This window comes from Pyrus communis, chromosome 2, assembly GCF_963583255.1.
Source record: "Pyrus communis chromosome 2, drPyrComm1.1, whole genome shotgun sequence".
NCBI classification, from domain to species: domain Eukaryota; kingdom Viridiplantae; phylum Streptophyta; class Magnoliopsida; order Rosales; family Rosaceae; genus Pyrus; species Pyrus communis.
Genome location: NC_084804.1, coordinates 22,557,829 through 22,564,753, shown reverse-complemented (window position 1 = coordinate 22,564,753; position 6,925 = coordinate 22,557,829). Strand labels below are relative to the sequence as shown.

Below are 6,925 nucleotides of genomic sequence, written 5' to 3'. Positions count from 1 at the left end.
CCGTATTTGTAGTCGGAGAAGGCAGCAGCTTCCAACTGGATTAGGATGTAATCAAGTTAACAACAGATAGCTTACTCACTTGAATGCCGTAGGTGTCAACTGCTTAAACTCTTTCATCACCACATATTGCCACTTCCAGCTAATTTGGAGTGCTCTCCAAGTAGTCCTACAAATACCCCTTTATCCCTTGACATTCCTATAGCATACCTTTCTTTCATTTGCTCAACACGTGGAGACGAGCATTAAAACATAAATAATTATATTCAGGAAAAAAAAAATATGTAGTTATAAAAATAGGTAAATAATATAACTTAAAAATCTGGGTCTTAACACTTCCACTCCAAACCCCTTGCACTAATCTTAGCGTTAAGCTGTCACCATCACTCAACATTCTGCTTCTCTCTTCTACAATAAAATATTGATACTCTAAAAATTCAATCTGCAAATCTTGAAGTGAAATTCGATTTTATGTTTTCACATATGAATAGTGCAAAGTAACTTTTTTAGAGCAGCGATGGCAGGATAAAGAAAGCCAAAACAAAAAGAAAACTTCGGTGAGTGCAGAGTGGAAAATATTACTAATGAGTGATCATGTCCTCTCCTTTGAGCAGCGTGCTTGTCCTTCTCAAGTCTTCTTAAACTTTGCAGTGCGAATCTCAGGTTGCGCTCATTTTTTTCGACAACCACGTCCATCGACATCTGCTCCTCGGTGACATTGCACAGCAACAGAGTCCTATCTGCATCACTGAAACCAAGCATTCCTTTACTTTCATTGCTTTTACCGGACCACGATTGTTACATCTGGATGGAGTTCCACGATTATTAAGTCTGGATGGAGTTTGTTCTCGTACTATGTCATCGTTAACATCACCATCTGCTTCGAGGTCGAGCAGAATTGAAGGGTCAACAACGTCCATCACATGGTCAGGCAAAGCCATGACTACGAATTGGTAAATGCTCAGATCGTCTTTGAACATGTCATCAGTAGGTCTTTGTCCTGTAAATATTTTCAGCAACAGTATCCCATAGCTGTAAACATCTCCTAGTGTGGAAACTTGGCCTCCCGTGCTATACTCTGCCAGCACATATATACAATACGATGTCGTATGCAATTGACAATTAGAAAAATATCTTTTTCAGATTTTTATGTTACATTTTTACAAGAAAAAAAGGCACTAATATAATTTTTTATCAATTAGTGCTTAGTAGTAATTAACTAAGAACATAAAAAGTAAGTTAGAATGATATAAACTCATACCTGGAGGAATGTAGCCTATAAAACCTTTTAGCTAAGATGACATGGTTTGACTGAAGGAAGGATCATTTGATGTTTCGAAGAGGAACCTTGCTAAACCAAAATCCCCAACATGGGCTACCATATCTTCATCAAGAAGTACGTTGCTCGGCTTTAAATCGCAATGAACTATGGCTGTTTCACAACGGTGATGGAGATAATCTAACGCAGAAGCAACACCAATGTCAATATCCAATCTTTGGATAACGCTCAATATGTTACTTAGAGATTACTCCTCTTCCCTTGGATACAACCTTGAGTCGAGACTTCCATTTGCCATGAACTCAAAAACTAGACTTTTGAAGTCTTTAACTTGATTATCAATGCTTGAGCATGCAGTTATGATCTTGAGAAGATTACGGTGCTTTATACTCCTTAAAGCTTTGCATTCATCAATGAAACTCTTGGAAGCTCCTTCTTGTTGAAGATTAAATACCTTAACAGCAACTATCCTTCCATCAATAGGAATTACCCCTTTATAAACAAAACCAAAACTTTCCGAACCAATAAGATTATCCACCGAGAACCCGTTAGTTGATTCAATGAGTTGTGAGTAGGAGACACTTGATTTTCAATCCATATAAGAACGCGAAGTTATAAGTCCATCTCTTGATTTTTCAGCATTGAACAAGCAACAAAGAAGCATGATAAAGCAATTATGATTGCAAGTGCACAAGCTGTAGGAATGACTACTTTGGGGGAAAGTAGTCCTCGAGATGAATGGTGCTTTTTTTTGGGGGGGGGCATGGAGAGGTAGATATAATTTTGGGATGCCGCCACACAGCCCATGGTTTCCAAGAACAAACAAACCACCAGCATTTGCAAAAAAAAATACCATCATTAGGCAACTTGCCCTCAAAATCATTATACAAAAAATTGAAATATTTGAGAGCACCAAGCTTGCCTATGAATTCAGGAATCTGCCTATACAAGTTGTTGCTTGAAATATCAAGTATTTCCAAGCCTTTTAAATCTTTAAGAGATTGAGGAATTGTTCCTTCAAACTTATTACCTTGCAAATACAAGCGCTCCAAACTAGTACACCTACCGAGGTTGCTCGGGATTTCACCTGATAAATTGTTTCTTAATACATTTAGCTCCGTGAGATGCACTAAATCACCCACCTCAAGGGGCAGCAAACCAGTCAAATAATTGTCAGACAGGTCTAAAGAATTTGAAAGGGTTGAAAGCTCCATAAGCATTTTAGGCATGGTGCCCGTAAGGTTGTTACTTGAAAGGTTAATATCTAAAATGTTTCGGTAGTTTGAAAGACTTGGAGATATACTGCCCTCAAACCTGTTTAACCCCATGTGGAGGTTTAACACTAAAGTCACATTACCAAGGGAAGACGGAATTGACCCAGAAAATTGGTTAACATCCGAATACAGTTGCTCTAACTTCTCTAGCTTCCCAATTTCATGAGGGACACTACCGCCCAAATGGTTATGATCTAATGCTAGAGTGGTCAAGTTTAGGGAGGGTTTCCATGTATAAAATTTCCCCCTAGTCTAAGATAATTAAGTTGGGTTGAAAAGTTGGCTATGGATCCCGAGATTTCTCCTCCAAAATTATTAGAGTCAAGACTAAAAAAACCTCCAAACTAGTGCAATTAGCCAAGAAACTGAGAAAATTCAAGTCACCAACTTTTCTATTTCGTAATTGATTGCCATAAATTTTTAGCCAAACTAAGCTTCGCAAGCTTCCCAGACTTTCACCAGAGATTGTCCCAGAGAAGCCATTTTGAGAAAGTTCAAGCGTCTGAAGTCTAGAAGCCTTTGGCAATGATATAGGAATATTTCCGATGAATTTGTTCCCACCGTAGTAAAGTTGTACGAGATTAGGAAGCATAGTGCCGAGATTTGGTGGTAGCTCTCCATGCAACTGGTTTTTAGCAACACTAAAAGTGGATATGGAAGAAATATTATAGATTGTGGAAGGGATTGTTGGTATACCATGGGTCTAGCCCATGATGAAGGACATTAAAGGTTCAACCCATTATAAAGGATGGATGCTAGAAAATTCTAGCATCTTATATAAGCAAACCAAGTGCCAAGGAACTAGAAAAATCTGGTCCAAATATGCATGTCGGTGGAGTGCATGCATATTCTAGAAAGTTCTAGCAGTTTGTATAATTGTGTGGCTATCATTTCTAGCCGAAGTCGGTGTGCAATGGGTATGACGGCAAAAACCCAACTATAAATAGATGGGTTGGTGTTGTTAGTAAATAAGAGAGTAGAAAAGGATCAAGTCCAAAGCTAGAGTTCCACTCTAAGAATAAGAGTGAGAGTGTTCCACCACACATTGTGTGAGTAAAGTTTAGAATGATAGAAAGTGTGTGTTATAAATTCTTGTATCTATCAAATCTTGTCTTTAGCTTGGTAAGACTACTATTGTTGTACTCATCATTCTCATAGAGTGGCGATTGATCGTTGTTCCATGGATGTAGGCATAAATTGACAAACCATGTAAATTCTTGGTATCCATTTTCTACTTTATTTTGTGCATTCTCTATCTTGTAGTACCGACACTCCTAACAGGGATCATACCAGATAGATTATTCTCCTCAATTACGAACTCCTCCAAGCCTGTTATATGGCCCAACTCATTGGGTATGCTTCCTTGAAAATTGTTCTCACCAAGAAAAGGACTGCTCAACAAAGAAAAGTTTCCCATCCAAGGTGGGATGGTTCCGGTGAGATTGTTACCATAAAGCCATAGATGTTTTAAATCCAACAATGAACTGAGTTGGTTCGGAATGGACCCCTTAATCCGATTGCTTTCCAGATTAAGCAATCTTAGTTGTGTGCATTGCGACAAATTATTTGGAATTTTCCCACGGAAGGAATTATGGGAAAAGTTGAGATATTGTAGGCTTTGTCGACGATCCATTTCCGGTGGAATTTCTCCATGAAAGTTGTTGTCTATCAAATTGATTCCAGTAATATAAGTAAGATTTCCAACGGAAGCCGGAATGGAGCCTACCAACTTTTGAGCTTTCAGGTTCAACATCAGGACTCTTTTGGTGGAACGGTGGCAAGAAACCCCACCCTATTGCAGAAATGGATGGAATGATTCCACAAGCTCATGACATCGAAAGGATCTCCGATTATTCTTTTCTTGAAGTCTAGCAAAGCCAAGAGATCAAATTCATTTCCAAGCAGAGTAAGGCTGTGAAGAGCTGCAGATTCGAGGCATGTGCTCATGCATAAATGAATGAACCCGGGCAGGAATTTGAACAAAACCAACTTACGTACGTGAATGCTCCATCATTGTTCTAAGACACACAGCAAATGAGAAAACACAATTGTAATTTGCACAATAGCATACAAGAGAAGAAATCTTCTCACATGTAAGAAACAACACTTGATTGGATGGCTACACAAATTAAGATAGACCAACTAGTCCACAGCTTCCCTATCATTTATTGATTGGGTTGCTTCGCTTGCGGCTGGAGTTCCAAACCAACAAGACCTTGACACCTGCCTATTTCACTTCTAAAACTACAAATGATTTCCATGTTGTCGTTTATGTTAGATTTCGTTGAATAAGCTGAATTTTTGTCGGGAGTTGTTATTAGAACTTCAAAAATCTCATTTGGCATTCCAAATTTTTTATAATTAGAAAGAAAAATACATTTGTGAGGAGTGTTGAATAAAAATTTTAAAGTGCTAATAACAATTTCTTTTTTGTTGACTGAATTCCAAATTTTACCGCTACAATAATGTTCACCAGTACCCTTCCACGCCATTCACCAACCACACTAGCAACCATTCACATCAATCGCCCCCATGCGTGTTGGAGTTTATATATTTATTTAATTCAATTTTTTGAATGAAAAAATGCTAGCGAAACTTTTCAAATGGAATAAAATTACTCTAAGAGCAATTCCATGTCTAAAAACTTTACGCCAGCACCCAGCTCATTTATCCACTCAATGAACAGTAATAGACCCTAATGAACAGTAATAAGCCAAAGCATCTCCACCCCTAAAAAAATGAGCTGGCACCTAGTCTAAAAATGCGATGGCACAAACGATTTCCATTCTTATAAAATGCGCTGGCACCCAGCCCATTTAAAATATTGAAATGTGGTGCAAGGTGAAAGATGAGGGTTAGGTATTTATAGAAAAAATTTAATTAATTTTTTAAAATTTTTCTGTATTTAATCTATACCGTTGGATTTGAAAAATATTCAAATCGAACAGCCAACGAGCTGCCACGTGGCCAACGGTCATAATTCTGACCGTTGGGCCTTTTTTATTTTATTTTTGGGGAAAAAAACGTGGACAGTTGATCTGTGATCGGACGGTCCAGTTTAAAAGTGAAATTTCAATTTTTTTTATCGTTGGAAATCCAATGGTGTAGAAAAACTAGCCGTTGGAAATCCAACGGCATAGAGTGGGCCATGTCGCCCAGCCCGGATGAAATTTGAGTGCGCCTGCCAACGAGGCCCGCCTCTGATGCTAATTGCGCCCACTTGTGAGTGAAGGATACGCGCCAGGCTCAAAAAAACAAACGGCTTGGTCCCTTGGTCAGTTCATTTTAGGCTGGCCTAGAGACTGGCTTGGGTTGGGTGCCAGTCTATTTCATAGGCTGGAGTGGATTGGCTGAATCCCAGTCTGTTTTTTCCACTGGGTGCTGGCCTCTTTTGCTTCCAGTGGAAGTGCTCTAAAGGAATTGATGCATTCCTTGGTAAACGGTGTCATCTAATAGATGAATGTTTGCATCTCTTAATCAACCACTATCTCAGGTTTAATATAAGCTCAAGTTAGTATAGCCGTGGGATATAACAAGAATTAAAAGAGTAGAGTTTTCTCAAATACTTTTTATTCATTGTCGAATTCGGAGTTGTGTCAGAGTCCTAAGATTGAAATGCTTCAACTTTGGATTATATATTGTTGAATCCTGGGAGACGAAAGTCTACCAAACTACAAGTATAAGAGTAGGGGCGAAATTTTATCTTTTTGACATTGCATTTATGCAAGCCCCAATTTCCACGCTTGTCAGTATTTTTTACTTTCTCTCTAGTTGTTTACATTAGTCTTGTTGACAATTATTGTTGCTATTTTCTTTATGATTATTATCATAGAAATTCTGTATCATTTTCATACATTTCTATTATTGCTCCAACAATGTAAAGACAAAATTTATTTATTTATGCAATAATTAGAAAATATGAGCAATTCCCATAAAGCCTAGGGCTTTAGAATGGCAGTAAAAAGATGTTGCAATTTGACATAATCCTAGTCCTCTACTGTAGAAAGAAAGAAGATACGTGCATAGATGAGATGCAACTAAGCCTGAATCTTTCCAATTTCCATAGAAAGATTTGAATTGATCATTTGGGCTCGATGGCATGTTGTAGATTATAGGTTGATGAGTTATTGCAAGCAAACATAATATATACAAAAATATATACATCAGATAAATGCATGTAGGTCTCCAGGGCCTACGATAATAATTTAATGAATTGACCATTTTCCATTACTGAGCTTCGAGCCAATGAGGAGTGATGGGCAAAAATATAACCCAAGATTGCCTTAGAAAAATCAGGCGATGAAAATCGGTGGTCCTAAATTGAACCAAAGCCGAAATAAAACCGTGAAAATCGTGGAGCCCAGGCCTAAAAAAA

At 38.1% G+C, this 6,925-nt stretch overlaps 1 pseudogene; it reads right to left on the bottom strand.

Moving 5' to 3' along the window:
* Positions 1-656: 656 nt before the first annotated feature.
* Positions 657-4,564, bottom strand: LOC137724957 (probable LRR receptor-like serine/threonine-protein kinase At3g47570; annotated as a pseudogene).
* Positions 4,565-6,925: the final 2,361 nt, after the last annotated feature.